We start from the raw sequence: 20,454 nt of genomic DNA on the forward strand, positions 1-20,454 counted from the left end.
GTGCAATTCCCTGTGCCTTAGTTGCTCATCTGGGGATAATAGTAATACTCCTGTCACAAGGTTGCTGTGAGGACTGACTACGCTAGTATATGCAAAGATCCTGGAACAATTCCTTTTACATAATAAGCATTATATACAAGTGTTTGTTCAAACTTCCTCCAAATGTCACATGCTAAGAAAATATGAGCTTTGGCATAACTTTTCTCATCTCTTTGATGCCACTAGCTTGTATATTTATGTGTATAACTTCCCTTCACTAAATGAAACAATGAATCTAGGATTCACTATTCAATAGAAAGGGAAAAAAAACTTACCTTTTATTGACTTTCACTGAACACATGGATGAAAGCTATTAGGACTTGTCATTGCTTTGCTACTCTTCCTGTGTGTCTTCCTGATTTTGGTAAAGTCCTAGGAGCATCTCAAACTAAGTCCCAGATCTGAGGGCTTCTTTCCCCCATATTGCATTCTTTTGTAACACACCTATCTCCATTTCACTTATTTATATTCTATCCGGCAAGGCCCAATTCCAATCTCATTTCTTCTATGAAGGCATTTAAAGAATAGCAGTTACTCTCTTGTACTACACAATGTGCTCTGTTATTATTTCCCATTTTTTGGTTTTACTTTTCTAAGCGAATTATAAATTACTTAAGGAAAAAAGATAACCTTCCTTTTACTTTGTTCCCGATAGCTTATAGTAACACCTAACAAATGTTTATCGCCTCATCTTTAGAGTCACTAATACCAGACAGAATCATTCCTCACTCCTTACTTTTAAAGTAAAGGTTGAATTATTAGACCATTAATTCCTAACATATGTATCAGGACATATGGGCATATATAATTTAACAAAACTATATGTGAGAAACGAGAACTAAAGTAGTAGATGTCTTTGTGCTTAGGCACACAGGAAGGGTTAGTTGGGTTTAATACTAATTAGTACAGCTTGAAAAGGGGAAAAAACTTATAGTTAATCTTTCCCCAAGCAAATATGAATCTGCCTTTAACCAGACAGCTCTCCAGAGAAGTAGCCCCAGTAGGGAATTTGGAATTACTGTGATGGGCTGTCACTAGGTCTCCCAGGGTAGACTCTGAATTCAAATGTAAGGCTGTTCCGCACCAAAATGCCCAAGAGAACTTTATGGTATTTTCCCCATAGACAGCTAAATGCCTTTAGCCATATTTGCCATGACATCCAATGTGACAATTCAAATACAAACCAGGATGTAGACATACTGCAACACAAGCAGAAGGCAAGGACAGGTTGTTCATGTGATATGGAATGACCACTTTTCAATGGAAATGTAAGTGAATATATCTGATCTACACTCTAAAGAAATCTGAAGAGCATTTGGTAATTCTGCCTAAAGAAAAAAGGTAGGAAAATTAAAATGTGTGGAAAATAAGACGTCAAAGAGAAAGTGAACTTCCATGACAGATTTAGCAAAAGACACTGTTGAGAATTCAAATAAATAGTTATCTACCACTGAAAAAAAGTTAAATGGAAGAAAAAAGCATCTAAGAAGGCTGATAAAATATGTATTTAGGACTCCTACCTAAAATGAACCCCAAAACCAAGTGGCATTTTGAAATTACACACTTTTTATGTAGTTTTCCAAAAGAAAAAAATTTATATTTACTCATATGTTTGTTTCCTTATGCTTTGAAATTGAACTCCTAAAACTATGATTTTGCCAGAATTCTTATAAGCAAAATCAATTACTAATAAAATCAATCTTTGATTTTTCCCCAGAGAGAGAACAAGAGAAATGGCCCTTAGAGCAAGCGACTCAGTCCACCTCCCTCACTTTACAGATGAAGAAAACGAAACCTGTGAGGATACGAGTCAGTGTCCAGGGAGAATCCGGCCTCCTTCTCTGGTGCTTTCTAACAAGCATTTCCAATCTTTGTTTTCCTCAACACTGGTCTTCAGCAAAGCTTAAAAATAAGATCAAAGAAAACTCAAAGGGGGGTGAGCCTAGAGAATAAAATAACATAAAGGAACTGAGGCACTGAAATGAAGTCCCTCCACGCTCTTCCAGAGAAAGGAACATATGGAGATATGAGTGGTCATGGCCTTTGTTTTTCCTGAGGAAGCTTCAAGGTCATTGATCCTGCTGGGAAGCGTGTGAGAGAGGGACTCCATAGTGGTAAAGCTCAGAGTGATAGCTAAGCTTTTTTTTAACCCACTTTGATGTTGTATGAATGTATGTGTATGCATTTCAATATTTTAATTTTGTTTTTACTGTTTTAACTGCTCTGATTTATAGTTCATTTTCCAAGGGGGTCATTGTGGACTGATGTTTCAGGACCAAACACAAAATGCAGGGTTCATAGCACGATTTCTGAGCAGATGAGCCACCAGAGAAGTGCTAGGAGCAGAATTAACAGCTCAAGTTGAAAGAAGCATGTCAGATCCACTTTCTGCTTCCCTTTGGGTCCCACAACCACAATAGAGTATAGGAGGCCACCTGGTGGTGAAATGAACCAATTAACCATTTACGCTACTTCAGAAAGCAAGCAAAATAGGCAGATTTGAGGTTGTTACGAAAAACCAAAAACAAACCTGAGATCTTTGGGCAAAAGAATGATAGTGAAAGGTATTGTTACAATATAACAGACATAAAAATTGAATTGGAAAATCATTCAAGTCTGTAGAATAATGTATATTACTAAAGTGTTGCCATAATAGCTACTATTTATACCAAGGATTGGTAAACATTTTCTGTGAAGAACCGGCTAATAAGTTAGATTAGGTGAGCAGGTCACATGGCCACTGTTGATACTATTCAACTCTGTTATTATTGTATAAAAATAGCCAGAGACAATACATAAATAAATGCTCCTGGTTGTGTTCCAATAAAACTTTATTTAAAAAACAAGCTGTGGGTTGGATTTGACCTTCAGGCTTTGGTTTGTTCACCTCTTGTTCTGTATTATGAATTGAGCTCATACTATTTACCAAACACAGGGCTGAACCCCTTACATACCATACTTCGTTGAATCTTAGTAACTTCTCGAGGTGGGTGTTATCTCCATTTCACAAGTTTAAAAACTCCAGCTTAAAAAGCTTAAATAATTTGGTGGAAAATTGACTATGCGTCTTCTCACTTAGAAAGGCTTTATGTAGCCTTATGCCATTTTTCCCCATGCCATTGCAGTCACCAGCTCGGGCCCTCCCTCCCGCCTCCCCTGCAGAGGCTGCTTCTATTCCCTTCCACAATGACTTTGCTCCTGTTTCTTCACCTCACAGTTCCTGAGACACTGTCTCTTACCATCTCTTTCTCCATCACTTCTTTTGTATGTTTAAATACTTGATGTTGGTTTTCATAACAACAGATGTAAGCAAGCATGAAGAAGGACAAAAGCAGTGTATTAAGAATAGATAGCCACATATACAACAATAAGCCAAGGAAACTGTCATACTGTATATGTTCCAAATGGAATGTGAGCCAAAAGCATAATGCTCATTCTGAAATAATATATTATGCATCCACTGGGAGAAAAAAGCAACTCTGTCCCTAAATGGGAAGAGGATTTTTCTGTTCCACTTTTATGTCATTTCCTTTTTCTTTTTAAATTTTTTTTTCCCTTAGGTATACACCATACGTCATACCATTCCTCACAGGCCACATTCCTCTTCCAAACCATCCAGGCACTATTTTATTAACTTTTAATAGAAAATAGTTGAAAAACTTGATGGAGAAACCCATGAGCTTGTTAAAGACATTCAAATATATAGATTTACTAGTAGTCTTTCAATATTAGCATATTTTCTCCTCCAAAAGAAGATATAAGTAGTTTCAATGAGATAGAGTGTAGAAGAAGCTGAAATAAAGGATTTTTAAAATATTTTTTAACTTGAAAAGAAAAATGCAAAAGCTTGAGAAATGTGACTACACAGAAAACAGAAGAGGTGTAATTACATACACAGCAAGGATTTGGGCGGATCTGACAGTTAAACCTAACAACAGAAGGGATTTACACTAGCTATAAGAAGACTTTCAGGGCAGGGAGAGTTGTTAAACATATTAATGGGAGGTTGTGAATTCCCCCTGGAAAGATCTTTAAAGGAGGACAAATTCTTTCCTGTCTAGAATGGGGGAAAAAAATCCTTGAAAGAGAGTAGATGAAATAAAGGTTCTTTCTAGGTCAACTGTAGTCCTGAACTCCAGGTAAAATTCTCACTTCCCATGGAAATAAGTAACTGTACAAAAATCTCTAAGAGGTTCACTTCGCACGATTCAAAAGAAAACACTCATTAAGCAAGCAATTCAATTCAGAAATATTTTACTGAGTGCCAAATATTACCCCGCCCCAGAGAGATGTCCACCCCAGTAGGGCATGGATCTGAGCAGCAGTCTGGATAATGGGTAGGGAACACAATTATTCACTATAGTTATTTTTTTTTTTTAATCTATGAGCTTTAATTAGCTTTCTGGAACTATTTCTTGAACTCGGTGAGCTCCAATATCCCATGGACACTGGCTGTCACAGGAGAGTGCTAGCATTACTCATGGTATCCCTGGAAATTTTTGTAAACAAAAAAGGCTTTGGGCCGTGTTTCCAGACTTTATTTCTTTTTCTAACCCAAATTTGGACAAACAGAGCATCTTAAACGGTCATCAAAACATAGATTGTAAAATGCTAGCTAAATTTGAGTTCTTTTGCTACATTCCCATGGTGTGGAAAAAGAATTCAAGGAGCTCAACTCCAGAGATTCATTTATACTTAAGTTTTAATGAACAAGAGGATTTTTCTTTGTGGTTTGTATGAAACAAACTGATTCAGGGCGATTCACAGAATTAAGTCTTTGGCATCACCAGGCAGAGGAGAGTGAGGAAAAGGAGAGAAAAATTATTCAGAGGACAGCTCTCAAATCCCAGCATGTCTCAGGTCAGGAAAGCTGAGACGGAAGGACAAAGTTCAATGGGAAGACAGTAAACCCAAAAGGATATTGAGGTGGACACAAACTGGGACAATAAGTGAATTCATCACAAATCTTTATCAATTTTAATTTTAAATAGTATATATTTTAATCTTTTATTTGCTTAAAATAATTAATGCTTACAATTAATCTCTAAGTTAAAAATATAAATAACCATATATGACAATCATTTTTAAAAATTATAAAGAGTATAAAACTTTTTTAAAGAAAGTGGGAGAAAGTTCCAAAATGTCAGCCTTCTCTTGATATTATAGCAGTGAAATTTAATTTTTTAATCTTTATATTCTGAATTAGCTAACTATATATAGCATTGGAAAAATGAGTCAGTATTTTAGACTCTCTCCCCCTTCACCTTCACCACAATAGACTTGGACTGAAGAGCCATCACAAGTCCAAACCTCTTACTGTCATTCTCACTCCTTCATCATTACAGTTTTAGACACATACATTTATTTAAAGTCAAACCTAATTTCCTACAATGAATGTGTCAATAAACTCTTCTGGTAACTATGGTACAAGAACAAATGGTGCTGATATACTCGCCATTTCTAATGACAGTTCATGTCTACCTATATCTACTAGTCTATTATTTTTAGGTATCACATATGAATGGTACATGCCATCTTCAGATGTATAAATAATTATACTGGGATTGTCTACAAAGTCAAGAGTACATCAGTGAATACTATGGTTTGAAGACTAGCCATAGAATTATGGTGATTAGTTGTACATTACTGTAGCATTTGTCTCAGACATGGACGTCATTGTTCTTCCTTTTCACCCTCCATTTTTCTTTCCCTACCACCCGTTGCCCCTCCTTCATATCAACCTGGCCAAATCTGGGTACTCTGGCTATTAAGAACTTCCCTTAACACACTTTGGTTTTACAAAGAAAGAGATTTTTGTTTTGCTTTGACATACAACATAAGAGGAGGCTATGAGTTTTAGAGTCAATAACCACAGCATGAAAATAGGATTGTTTTCCTGAAAAAGTAATAAATTGATAGCACAGTTTGGAATAATATAATTTAATTACTATATTATTGAGCAAGCCTTATTGAAAAAATGTTTCAAAAACATAAACTATTTTTTTTAAATCCTCACCTGAGAATATTTCCATTGATTTTAGAAAGAGAGGAAGGAGTTGGGGAGAGGAAGGGAGGGAGAGAGGAAGGGGTGGAAGGAGAGAGAGATCAATATAAGAGAGAAACATCAATCAATGGCCTCCTATAGGCACTCTGACCAGGGATCGAACCCTAAACCTTGGTATATGCCCTGCTGGGAATTGAACCTGCAACCTTTTGGTGTACCAAATGATGCTCCAACCAAGCCACCTGGCTATTCTGTGGCATGTACTGTGCTAGGCACTCGAGGTATATAATAAACACCACAAATATAAACCCTGCCCTCCTGGAGTGTGGAGTCTAACAAAAATTATGATCATTTATTCTCAAATTTGGTCCACAAAGTCCAAATCTATCATCATTATTTAAAAATATGCATTTAATTAATAAGAAAAGTCATGGCTAAATTATTCTCAAGGAGGGCCTTTTCAGAGAAGCACCTGTGAGTATTGAAAGGGATAATGCTATTGTAATGAAGGCAACAAAACCCAATATGCTGAGATTCATACCACAGAAATGAGCTCTAGACTGAAACTTGGAATATAGAAGGGAGTTTTTATATCTGTTTATATATGTGTGCATGATTTAAATGACTTGAGACTACAAATATATCTGGTACAAAGAATCTATGATTCAAATTCAATCTTGATGATAGATTTTTTTAAAAAATCAAACAGGTCAATACCTTGTATACATGTGTGCATATGTGTAAATGCACATAAATGTGTATGCATAACTATGTTTATGTGTACCTCTTCCACAAACTTCCCACTTTTTAATGGCTAAAATGAGATTATAAGAGAAATATCCCAAGTTTTCTTTTTTTAAGTATATTTTATTATGCTATTAAAGTTGTCCCAATTTTTTTCCTTTGTCCCCCTCTGCCCAGTGTCCTCCTTCCCTGCAGCAATCCCACCCCCTTTAGTTTATGTCCATGGGTCATGCATGTAAGTTCTTTGGCTTTACCCTTTGCTATACTGTTCTTAACATCTGGCTGTTTATTTTGTCCCTATGCTTCTTGATCCCTGCACCATTTCCCCCTTTCTCCTTCTTCCCCCTCACAGCTGATAACCCTTCAAATAATCACCATACCTATGTTTCTGTTCTTGTCCTGGTTGTTTACTTAGTTTGTTTTTTAGATTCAGTTGTTGATAGTTGTGAGTTTGTTTTCATTTTAATGTTCATAGTTTTGATCTTCTTTTCTTAGATAAGTCCCTTTAACATATTCTATAATAAGGGCTTGGTGGTAATGAACTCCTTTAGCTTTACCTTGTCTGAAATGCACTTTATCTGCCCTTGCATTCTAAATGATAGCTTTGCTGGATAGAGTAACCTTGGTTGTAGGTCCTTGCTTTTCATCACTTTGAATACCTCTTGCCAGTCCATTCTTGCCTGCAAAGTTTCTATTGAGAAATATGTCGATAGCCTTATGGGAACTCCTTTGTAGGTAGCTCTCTCCTTTTCTCTTGCTGCTTTTAAGATTTTCTCTTTACATTTAACCTTTGGCATTTTAATTATGATGTGTCTTGGAGTGGTCCTCTTTGGATCCAACTTGTTTGGGACTCTCTGTGCTTCCTGGACTTGTATGTCTACTTCTTTCACCAAATTAGGAAAGTTATCTTTCATTATTTTTTTCACATAAGTTTTTAATGTCTTGCTCTTCCTCATCTCCTTCTGGCACCTTTGTGATTTAGATGGTGGTGCATCTAAAGTTGCCCCAGAGGTTCCTAATCCTCTCCTCATTTTTTTCAATTCTTGTTTCTTCTTTCTATTCTTGGTGAATGTTTATTTCTTCCTTTTGTTCCAAATCATTGATTTGAATCTCAGCTTCCTTCTCATCATTGTTGCTTCCCTGTATATTTTTCTTTATAACCTTCACTTCTTTATTTTATAGTTGAATTCAATCATTTCTCTGAGTATCCTGATCACCAGTGTTTCGAACTCTGTATCTGATAGGTTGTTATCTCCATTTCATTTAATTCTCTTTGAAGTTTTGCTCTCTTCAACCATTTGGGCTATATTCCTTTGCCTGCTCAATTTATCAGCCTCCATGTGTTTATTTCTGTGTATTTGTTAGAGCTACGTTGACTCCGTGTCTTGGTTATATGGTTTAATGTAGTAGGTGTCCTGCAGGGTCCAATGGCACAGCCTCCCCTATCACCCAAGCTGGGTGTTTAAGGTTCACCCTCCATATGGGTTGAATACACCCTCCTCTTATAGTTGAGCCTTGGTTGCTATTGGCAGATCAATGGGAGGGGTTTATCCAGGCAAGTCAGCTGTAAGGACTGGCTGTGACCACTGACCACCAACCTCCACCCTCTGTGGAGGATCAGCTGTGAAGGGCAGGGTGGTGGTGCTCTAATGTGGCCTGTAACTGTCCATTGGATGTTTTGGCCCTGGGGTTTCCTGGGTGGTGCAGGCCAATGTCAGACCCCACCTGTTTTTTGCCTGGAGAACCTGCCTGAGCCATAAAGTAACCTGAGATGGCTGCTACTTGTGCTGGACTTGGAGATTTTCAGGCGAAGCAGAGCTGTGACTATAAGCTGGCTGCTGCTAGTGCAGGGCCTAGGGATCACTGAGGCTAGCTGTTGCTTGTTTGATAGGATTTAGGAAGTTGTGAATCATAAACTAGCCATTCATATGGAAAAGCAGCTAAGATGGGCATGTAAGTTGGGTGGGACAGAGTGCTCATGGATCTCCAAGGTGGGTCAAATAGTGCTAGCCAGGTTGATGGAGTTTCATATACGGCACCAGCTTGCTGACTCTGTGGGGGTAGGGTTTAGAAAACAGACAATGGCCTCTGCTCGCCTTGCTGCCAGACACTTCAGTTCCTCTCTTTATGCCACTGGTGCCTTTCAAGCTGCTACCCTGGTGCTGGAGCTCATAGGGAGTGAGTCTGAGTAAGTGAGTCCGTGTGTGGAATCTTTAAGAGGAACGGCTTAGGACCTTAGAAATTTCTTCCACTGACTCAATCCCCATTGGGTTTTGCAGCCAGAAGTTGTGGGAACTTATCTTCCTGGCACTGGAACCTGAACTTGGGGGCCTGGTGTGGGGTTGAGACTCTTCACTCCTGAAATATCCCTCCCAAATTTTAATCTACCATATGTAGGTGAGAGACCAGCTCCTTCCACATCTCTGCCCTTCCTACCCATCTCGATGAATGTGGTTTCTTTAACTTTGCAGTTGTCAGATTTTCATTCTGATGGTTCTGGCTAATGACTGTTCTACATTTTAGTTATAATTTTGATGTGGTTGTGTGAAGACGTGAGCCATATCTGCCTATGCCCCCATCTTGACTGGACCCCTCCCACAAATCACAAATTTTCTTGATGCAAATGTCTACAAGCACATAGAATCAATTACTTTGGAAAGTAGCTGAAACAGTAAGTTCAAGTGAGTTTCAGAGGTATATAGCTATCCTTCTGGAAAAAGGCTGCAGTTCTGTGGTATGAGAAAGTTTGGAAGAAAAATTAAAATCAGCCACAAAAGCAATAAGGGTATTATCTGGTTGACTCTTCTCTAGCTTTAGAAAAAAAAAAAATGTGTATGTGTGTGTGTGTGTGTGTGTGTGTCTTGTGTCTTACATAAATGAATCAAGGTTCAGCAGGAAGACTACTGCTTCCCTCTTAGCTTACCCCAGTGTGTCTCATTAGGGAAACAGTATAGCAGAGGTTCCTAGTTTAAAATGTATAAGCTTCACAAATACCCACATTATTAAGAATATGCTTGGGAATGCCCTTATTTCTGAGAACTGTATTTGCTTCCTTGAGAGGGCTGAAAAGTAATTTTTCTGCAAATGATATTCCTCTAGAATATCTCTCCATGGGGGCCCTTCTAAAGTAAGCTCCCTTTGGCAATAACAGGATCCACGAGGTTGAATTCTTCTAGAGCAATGTGGCCTTTAGCATATCTCTTTCCAAAATATAAATATTTTCTGCCTTAGCTTTCCTGAACTGACAGAATATAGGAGGTTCCTGTGAGTCTCAAGGTGGCCACCTTCCCCAGGGTGCTGAGGTGCTTAAGAAAGTTTGGGAGCTTTCACAGAATAGCATGATGATTAGCTAAAGCACTAACCCAAGTTCATCATGTTTTTTTTCTGCAGAGCATTTAGGACTGTCTTTTTTCTATCTTAGCACCAAAAGCTGATGCAGAGGGAGGAAATAATGTTCTTGTAAGAAACTTGCCTGCTGTAGAGAAGTAAATATGAGGCAGCAAAGAGCAGGCAAACAGCATGTGAACGAGAGACTGGTCATTAGAGCCAAGCAAATTGGGTTCAAATACTGATTTACGTACTCATTTCTTATGGTAGTTATTGGTACAGTTTAAAAAATATAGGATTTTTGCTTTCTGCCTTTCTGGCATATAGTGGGGATGAATTTCCCCATCCAGTATGGGGGAGGGGGGAGCCATGTGATTAGTTCTAGTCAATGGTTTTGAGAGGAAGTGACGTGTGTATCTTTTACATAGAAGTTAATGGCTAGAGTGAGACCCTTCAGAAGTCTCTTTTCTCTTTGTCACATTGAAAGAATATTGAAGAAGGTGCCTGGCCCAGTAGTGTGAGTCCTGGAGAAAGAACATGACAAGCAGAGCCGATAGCCAACCTGTGATGAATATGTATGTACAATAAATAAATCCTTGCAGCTTTAAACCTTAGAAATTTGGGGGTTGTTATATCAGAAAACCCTAACCTAACCTGACTGAGAAGCTAGTTCTGTGTTGTTTAGGCTAGTCACTTAACTTCTCTGTATTTCAGACTCAGAGTCCACTGAAATGGAAAAAATAATCCATGATCATTGTGAACATTAAGTAAGATAATGTACATATGGCACTGACAGAGTCAAATAATAAGATCTGGCTGATGTCGGTTTCTTATTGCTCTCTCCCATCCTTATTTCATACCACACACACGCACAAACACACTTCTTTTTTTTATAAAATGATGAAGTAGATAACATCTGTTCTTGGTTCCTTTTCTGGATTCCTTTCCTCTATCTACTCTGTCTTCCCTTCCCAATGCCCTTCCCTTCCATTTAAACTAGATGTTAAAATTGGCATTTAATTCAATATTATCCTCCTACCCTTCCATTGAATATCTTTATCTGGTGGAATGTATTCTTTTTTACCCCAAGGAAGGTAATCCTAAGGATGGAATTTAAGGCAGTATGGACATTTAACAATAAAGACAGCTGGGTTGGGGAATTCCTAATACTCGAAAAATGATGTCCCTTAGACAACAACAAATCTATCTCCTTCTAAAGTTAGACATGATAATGATGTAAGGACAAGAAGGAAGGAGGCTAATGAGCTTATCTGTCAAAGCACTATGGTTGAGCTCCCCCCCAACCCCCACCCCAGGGCTCACCAGCCTATTCTGAACAGGTGCCAGGACTTGTTTGAAATAGCTAAAACATTATCTAGATCCTCTTCTAGCCCTCCCCATATGCTTTAGAAATATACGCATGAAATTCTAATAAATTATGAAAATTAGAATGATTTAAAGACAAAATATTTGAATTCAGTAGCATATATATCTTACATACTTCCTGTGGTTATTGTTGTGATAACCAATGTCTTCCTGACATAATTGTGTGGAACATTAAACATAAAAATTATCTTTTTTATATTAAGACCTCTATGTTAGTGATAATACTTGGTTTTCACCTTTAAACTTTCCTACTTAAAACAAAAAAAAAAGCAGAACAAATAAACCCCAGTTCAAACCATGGTTGTCTATAAAGTTTAACCACACATCATACAATTATTTTCTAGCTTCAAACCAGATTAGCCCAAATATGAATATAACCACTAAAGATAAATAATTTAAAAATAGCAAATGTTAAAAAGTAGGTGAAGGACGTTTTTATTAACTTGCTGACCTGAAACACATAGATAGTATTGAGTAGATCAGGAGCCAAAGGTGGCAGTGAACCAAACACCCTTTCTTACAAAGAATTTTAGTGTTCCTCAAATTTATTTTATAAAATTGGAAAGAAATTTACAAACATACAGGGTTAAAGCCAAATCTCTCAGCTCAAGACAGGAGGAAGCATTGCATATTCACATCTAATTAAATAAAAGTCATTTTTCAAAAGTTAAAGTCTGGAATTTTTACAATTTAATCCAAAATTTTATTAGGAAATTCTAATGATTATCCTGATTGCAATTAATGAAAGCTCCCAAACAGGTCAACTCATTTAAGTGCTATCTATAATCATTTGGATTTTAACATGATGGTTATTACTTATTACCCTGAAACCAAGCAGCGCAATGAGATATTGATTACTTTTAACCTTTAGATCTAAGGATTCAAGAAAGGTCAGAGGAGGGAAACACTCTTCTGTGGCTGCTGAATGTATAGGCTTCAGGAGAATTCAAATGATTCCCATTGGTCAAATAGATTCAAGATTAGTTTATTCTCTGGGCTGACAAGAAATGATGATGCTTTTAAAAATAACACCCAGCACGTATTTAGTGAAGTGTTACATTTATATAACCGATGGCCTCAAGATGTGCCTCACATCTCAGCAAGTCTCAGGCTATTAACCCTTTACCAAGTTTTGTACGAAAGGAATATTAAATGCAGTAGCTTTCATTGGAATAAACTTATCTCATTAAAGTAAGTTCTCTTGTAGATTCCAAAAGGCTGAACACAATCATTGGTTCGTTGTTGGCCACTAGCATTTCCTTTGATTTTCTTTTTCCATGACAACATTGAGAAATATTTTTCACATTTGTGCCATTGAAAAGCAGGGAGCTCTAAGGTAGGGTTGAGCAGAATTACGGGCAAGGGAAGCATAACTGTTATGTGTTAGATTAATTTGCAGAACACTTGGCATTATTATTGCCAAGTCCTCAAATTGTTCCAAGTTGTTCCGGAAGGTTGTTATTAATAGTATGTTTTCTGAGGAAAGTTCTGTCTACTTTTGGAACTGCATTTCTGTTGCCAAGGAAACTCCTTTAAGCACAGTTTTCTAGGAGCACACTGCTGCTTTTGTGTGCCGGTGTCCTATTCATATCATCGAAGTGAGCGTTTTACGCGCTCCAGCTTCCCAAATGTTGAAGTTTCAGCTTATTTAAGTTGCCTTTTCAAACATGGTTGATGCTTGCTATGATTTCCCTGTCCCTTTCTCCCCACTGCTCTTTCGCCATCACCCAAAGCCCAGGTTTCTTCCTGCCTTCTTCCTTCTCCCAATTCTTACTTTTCAAGATTTATTTTTTTTTCAACAGTTGCTTTCAGGGAGATAGTTTTCACAAGTTTTTGATAAGTTAGCTTCAATTTGAATCATAACTCCATGGGTTGTAGCATTAGTCCTTCAAGTGTTAATTATCTTTTCACTCTAAAGTTAATGTAGTCATTTCCTACTGACTCCTCTACCCCATTTATTGAAGTGCTGAGGAAAACATGTCATTGAGTCCTGAGCCAGCCCTGCCGCTGTGATTAAGCGTGGTCACATGGCCCATCTCTGCCAAAAGGAGGGCCCTAAGAAAAGGTGACAAAGACAGTGATTTCCTGTCAGCAAAGAGGACGACAGGGCTGTCTAGAAGTGATGCAAATGAGGGGAACTTTCCCCACGGCTTGTTTGATCCACTCTAGGCCAGAGCAGGCCAGGCCGGGGAGAGCGGGAGCAGCACAATACAGCAGAGCTGCCCCGGAGCCAACGCACCTTCCCTTCCGGACAGTGGCTCACCCGCCAGAGACAAAAACTGCTGGCGGGGCTCCCCTTCCTTGCCCCTCTGCACACAGAGCCAACTAGTTCTTGGCATACTATGCTCTGAGCATCTTTTTCTTTTTTTTTTTAAGTGATTCAAATAGGAATTATAAGGTCCAGCATGAACAATGTGTTATATATTGTTCAAAAACCATATCCATCTATTTTTTTCTTCTCCTAAACATTTCTCATGATCAGTTTGGCCCTCTCTCAAAAAAGAAAAGAAAAATATATATATTCAAATATTCATAGCAAACACTGATTCATCAAAGCTCAAATTAATATGACAACTAATCTAAAGACTTTTTGAACTTTGATAAAAATGAAACAACAAATTCATTTCTAGATAGCAGTGGAGACAGCTTAGGTTTTTCCATTCTGATCACTTTTAAAATGACTAGATAATGTTATATGAAGTATTATAATGATTTTAAGCATATTCTTCTTATCTTAATGGAGTTTTAATCTAACATACAATTAAGCTCTACAATTAATCTACTGGGAAAAGGATAAAAAATTATCATTAGGTTCTTGTGTCTGATATATCTGGTACATTTTTACCTTGACTGCATCAATAACTAGTAATTCGCTTCATTTTGAACAATCAAGATAGGGAATTTTGGTACTCAAATTTCAACATAAGGCCTAATTAACAGAATTTAATTTTTTTAATGTGTATTTTTTCTATATACAACATGTGGAAATTTGTTTGTTTGTTTTAAGGTAATAGATTTTCTTCTGTTTTAAGCCTCACTATAGTGACCTGAACTATGAATAAGCCTTGCATTACATTTTTAGGAGCTCAAGTTCAGTCATAAAGGTATCAAACCACATCTGAAATTATTTAGGTCAAGCTGGTCCAGTATAAAATGAAAGAGAACTATTATAGAGGATTGAAATTTGTGAACTTATAAAATATAGGAACAGCATGATTAATTTGTTTCTATGTTTGGTTCATAGCTATGACAACATTATTTTGGCATCAATAGTTATAAAATAACAAGTCAACTAGATCACATTTTTCTTCTCTTACACTACATTTCTTATTCCCCAGAATTTCTAATCATATTCCATGCACATGTTTCTTTTAAAAGTTGTAATGCTAGTCTTTAAATACATACCCAAATTCTCCAAAGTACCATTTTCTCCTTTAAAGACTACCACTTTCTTTTATTTCTTTTTTCTGAAACAGTTTTTCTTTCATTGTTTAGTTTATTTTTATTTGTTTGGGTTTGGGTTTTACTGTTTCCTTAACTATTCATTCATCTACTAATGGTTTTAATTTTCATTTGATTAACTCTACTATGTAATTTCTACTGCTTTCCTTTCTCTTTAATGCTTATATTTCTTTTTCACTTTACTAATATCTTCTTTTCCAATACACAATATTGATATCCTCTCTTATTAATCCCACCTAGCCAAACTATCATCTAAAGAAGCCCCTTTTGGGTGAGAGCTGTGCTCAAAGTCTCTAAACATCACCTGGCAACAGAGTCAAAGAAAAATAATTAATTCACCTGTTAAAAGTATTATGTTTAGAAATTGACTGGTAAGAAATACTGTGGTTAGCCCTGGCTGGTGTGGCTCAGTGGATTGACCGCTGGCCTGCAAACAAAAAGGTGGCACTGGTTTGATTCCCAGTCAGGGCACATGCCTGGGTTGCAGGCCAGGGCCCAGTTGGGGGCGTGCAAGAGACAACTGATTGATGTATCCCTCGTACACTGATGCTTCCCTCTCTCTCTCCCACCTTTCTCTTCTCTCTAAAAATAAATAAATAAATAAGAAATATTGTGGTTAGACATTTCTCTACCATACCATTCTAACTCCTTATATATATATATATATATATATATATATATATATATATATATATATAACCTAAAAATGTTTTGATATTTAAGTATCAGACTTAATTTCTTCAGAGGAAGTATAACTTTTTTCCTTGTGAAAAATGAAAATTTTGCAAATGAGCACATTCCCCTCTTTGTTTTCACTACTAGAAAACCCAGAATAAAAATTTGAAGTCACCTTTAGCAACTACATAGAACCTTACAGTGTATGTGCCTACATATTAATTTTTTCTCACAGAAACAGACTCATCTTTGTATATTTTCCCAGTTTTAATTTATATTTATACTTTAAAATAATTTTATTATTTTCCTGTGAATTCTTATAAACAACCTTCAATCCATAGCAGAGTAAATATGTAATTAATCTATCTAGAGCATCATATTATGCAAAATGAACAGTTCTTTTCCTTTTGCACACAGGATACATTTGTATTATTCTGATGATACCAATGGACAAAGAAGATATTTGCACTTTTCCCATAAAAGCAGAATTATATGAATAATTAACCCTCAAAATTAAACATAAAATCTTCAGTGTAAAAACTTTGAAAGTATAAAGGTTTTAGTTGAAGTGGGTAGTAATTTCATATTATTTTAAGCTGGAAGGGTTATTTTTAACCCCTTAGAAATCATATAACCCAATATTTTATTGATGACGACCAGCTAAGCCATTCACTCAAGGAACGAATCTATAAATATGGTATTTTAGTGACCTTCATACTATCTGAAAACAGCTCTTGTTCAATTATAACAATAATTACTAGACTGCAACTTCTAAATTTGGCTCTTGAAATTAACCCTTGGACTCTGGAATGCCACACCAATCCAGGATTGCTGCGGGCGCTGTGGTCTGTGCTCTGCCAGAGAACAGAGAACAGGTGGTGTGGCAAGGTAAGGGGCCCTGCCAGAGTCCACTGTCACAGCACCCCCTAGTCAGCTGTGTCTGCTGCCCAGGGCAGTGCAGCTGTGCCAGCAGCAGCCTGAAGAAATGCTTCCAGGTCACTGAGTCTATAACATTTATAGAATGGGCGAGGAGGTGTCTTGAGCTTCCCTGAGCCCAAGAATAATGCCACCTTTGATCTGCAGAAACGAAAAAATGGAGCTTTTCCTTTGCAAGTGGGTCTTAAATATTTCTCCATTAATAGTTAATGCACATAAAGACCAGCAGAGTGACAGCTCCCTCTGATTATGAATTCTGGCTTCGTAACTCTAGTACAAATAAGAGCTGAACTTTCAAAATCACGGTGGTTACTTTTGACAAATTAAACTGTCTTACTTAAAAAGGTAGGAGGAATGAAGAGAAAGAAAGTGAGGGAGTGGGAGAAAATTCTCCTTGGAGATGATTTTCAGATTGAGAAAGAAAAAAAATGAGAAAAAGCTACATTTGTGTTTCCCAGGATGACAATACTGCCAATGTTTATTAATAATAGTTAGAGAAGGTTCTGATTCAGAGGATGGACAAGACAGAGAAGGAGGAAGGGAAGATATTGGCAGCATGGCTCACTGTCTCCAAACAAATAAGAAAATATATTTAAGGGAGTGGTTAGTTTTTAATAAGAATCGGGTTGCTCTCAGGACCCTGCAGTTGAAAATTAGAAAGAAAATGGTCTTACATTTCTAACAATCTGAAAATGATAAGAAATGGTTTAACTATAAAATTCACTTTACAGCCCATTGTTATAGTAAGGATCTAAATTATGTCAGTTTATATAAATGTATTATTTGCTGGCTAAATCTAATTCTTTTCCTTTGTAAGTTCCTAGGACAGTTAGCTGGTTTTGGGTAACTAAGATATCACAACAGGTGCCCCACTCATGAGGTTTGCTGAATGAAGAGTCTGGGGTATTTATCTGTAATTCCTTATCTAGGAGTTAAGGTCAAATGACCTTTTAGCAGAAACCAGAATATAAAACAAATAGGTAAAGTCAGGAAGTTAGTACCTAATGTTTAGGTAGTACCTAAAATATCTTCCTTCTCACTGAGTACCATTACACTATATTTTCTCTAACCCAACATTTCCAAATGTAGGCTTTACAGATCAACCTAAGCCTGTGCAATGCAGACATCGAGGTCTGGGCATGGCTCTCTCCTCCAGGTAAGAAGCTGAGTGATGAAATATAGAGAGAGGAACACAAAGATTTTGAATTCTATGATAAAAGGAATAATGATTCTGTCCTGATCTGCATTTGTTGGGATTATACCAACACTCACTTGAAAGTCTCTCTTAAGTTTCACCATCATTCTTTTCAGTAATACCAGGGATCATGAACTTCAACCTAAATTTTTTAACTCAACACTTTAGTTCTACAACTGTGTAAGGTACTTTACTTAACAACATATAGGAAACAAGTACTGGGTATTTTTCTTGGTGTTATCAAGTGTTTTAAGAAATGAAGATGATGTGGATAGGTTGAGATGGATTGGAAATGCTGTGGAATGGATTGGGTGTCCTGTTGAGCTGTTACCACGATGGGGAAAATGAATAGTAAGCGTAGCAAAAGGGACAGTCCCTCAAACTAACAAAAAATTGTTTTGTCCCAAATGTCAATAATGTCCTTGATGAGAAATGCTAATAAAGAATTGGTATCTTTCAGGAATAACAGATCTAAAGATTCAAAATGATTAAGGCAGTCTCGAATGGTATTGAAAGCCGAGGAAGGTCCAGGGACCACCTGAGAAGCTTGACTCTTTCAAGGCTCTCTCTGATTCACAGCTCCAAACCTCCCTCCCCCAGGTATCCATTCAGTTAATTCCTAGAAAAGCAGATAAGAACACAGGAATAGGACATTGAAATGAAGATTTTTGGCAAAGACCTAACATTAATTCTCCTTCATCAGTTTTTTCAAATTCAGAAGCCACTCCAAGTTCTAAATGATTCCTTAGTCAATATCCTCAGGATTGCTTTAAAAGTTTCCAAACCTCTGGAATAATTTGGGGGCTTCTGTAAAGAGAACTTCTACAAACCTGTAGCATTTACCTTTGATTTCTAACTCAATTTTTAGTATTGCCTAAACCAAATGCAAAGTTAGAGCTAGTCTAAAAATTTAGTTACATTAGACACCTAAAAGCAAAAAAAAAAATAAAATAAAATAAAGAAAAAGAAAAAACAGTATGACAAAACAAAGAATAAAGAACGAAATAAAGAACCCCAGCAAAAAAACATCTGGAAAAACACTACAACCCAGAAGTCCCGGGTGGGTGGAATAATGGCCTTCGATGTGCTGGAATGAGAATTCTCAGGCAGAGCACTCACTGACAAGGAAAGCACAAGGAAAAGACTGAACTTTTTGTTCAGTGATTTCCTATTAATTGTAATGTAAATTATATGGCTGTGATTTTGACAAAGAATAGCAGTGTTTTTGAAAAAAAATAGAGGCTTATGTACAAAATACAAAATGCATCATGAAGAAAAAATATTATTTGGCAGCTCAAGTACAATAACATCTGAGATAATGGCTTATGATTAAGTTACTTGTTTTTTTTTTCTGATTGGCTCAATTTTTAGTCTAAGGTCTTAGGAATAAAACAAATATTTTTGCATCACAAATGAATATAGATTTATAGGCATTGTAATATGTAATTCTTGATCCTCACATAAAATGTAAAATCACCTAGCTTTGGTTACATTTGGTTGAGGTTGTTACTCTAATACTACATTATGTCAGAAGATATATTAGATAGTTTTGCTGTTAATGTGGAGAGTTATCCATATAGGAAATAGCTAATAGTCAACAACCTCAATTAATGATTGACAGAATTCTTCAGGGAATAAAATATCACCATTTGCTGAGTCCCTGGGGAATTTATATCTTCTCTTAACCAAGATGATTCCCACAGGACACTAATTAAATAAACTCAACCAGACCCTGAAAGAGTACAAATACATATTTCTCTTAAAAGTGGCAAAAGTTAAAATAATATATTATGAAAAGGTAACTTAAAATGATAAAGGTTGAAGAAGAAAAAAGACAACTTTTATTTGACCTTGAATGTACTTCTTATTCTATAAGAAATTTTAAAAAGCTAGAGGGTGGTTGTTTCTTGTCATTATACTGTTGCTGATTCTGTGGTTAGTTATTAATTTTATTTTTTATGATTCACAATCTGCTCTTTGAAATATGCCATATGCTCAAAGCAATTCAAGGATGACAACTGTCAGAATTACTCCAATAAAAATTGCCTAAATGAGGAAGATTTACTACAGTCTGATATTTCAGTGGAAAGTCCCTCTACCCTCCCCAACAGCTTTTTCAGACACTATGAATCTTGTAACCATTTTTTTTTAAGTCAAAATCACGGGGTTGTTTTCTAAGAACTTCTAAGACTATTTAAATGGAATTGGTAAAGCACACTAGGCCAAGGGTGAATTGGCAGACATGGAAAACAATATAGATAGTTATTAGATGGATTGCCTGCAATCAATATGTGAGTTACAAGCTACTTTTCTTAAATCACACGCAAATGTATTGACTTAATATGACAACGTCTGCTCTATGTATCACTAATAAACATTAAATTAGGCAAGCCCTGTACCCTGAAAACTGCAAGCCAAAATAAAGGCAAATTTCTTTTTCCTTTGGGAAGATCTGAGGGGTAGATAGAATCTACCTGAGTGATCCAATCAAAACATATTTTGTTCAATGCTACCAGTCCATTTACCCTTCATTTTGTTTCAGCCTATTTATTAATGCAGTTTTATTTATTGCTATTCAGCTTGAAGATAAATCATTGTCCTCGTATAGAATTACACCAAATAGGATGTGATAAAGGGAACTTTCTTGCAATTATGATGTCGGTGCAGTCTGTCAGCACACAAGGGA

General features: G+C 36.6%; 1 protein-coding gene across 2 annotated transcripts in view; it reads right to left on the reverse strand.

Moving 5' to 3' along the window:
- Nucleotides 1-20,454, reverse strand: part of AKAP6 (A-kinase anchoring protein 6) — a 513,452-nt gene that overhangs the window by 103,394 nt on the left and 389,604 nt on the right. The gene's annotated exons all lie outside the window — the stretch shown is intronic.

This window comes from Furipterus horrens, unplaced genomic scaffold (genome assembly GCF_987537825.1).
Source record: "Furipterus horrens unplaced genomic scaffold, mFurHor1.1.pri manual_scaffold_3, whole genome shotgun sequence".
NCBI classification, from domain to species: Eukaryota; Metazoa; Chordata; class Mammalia; order Chiroptera; family Furipteridae; genus Furipterus; species Furipterus horrens.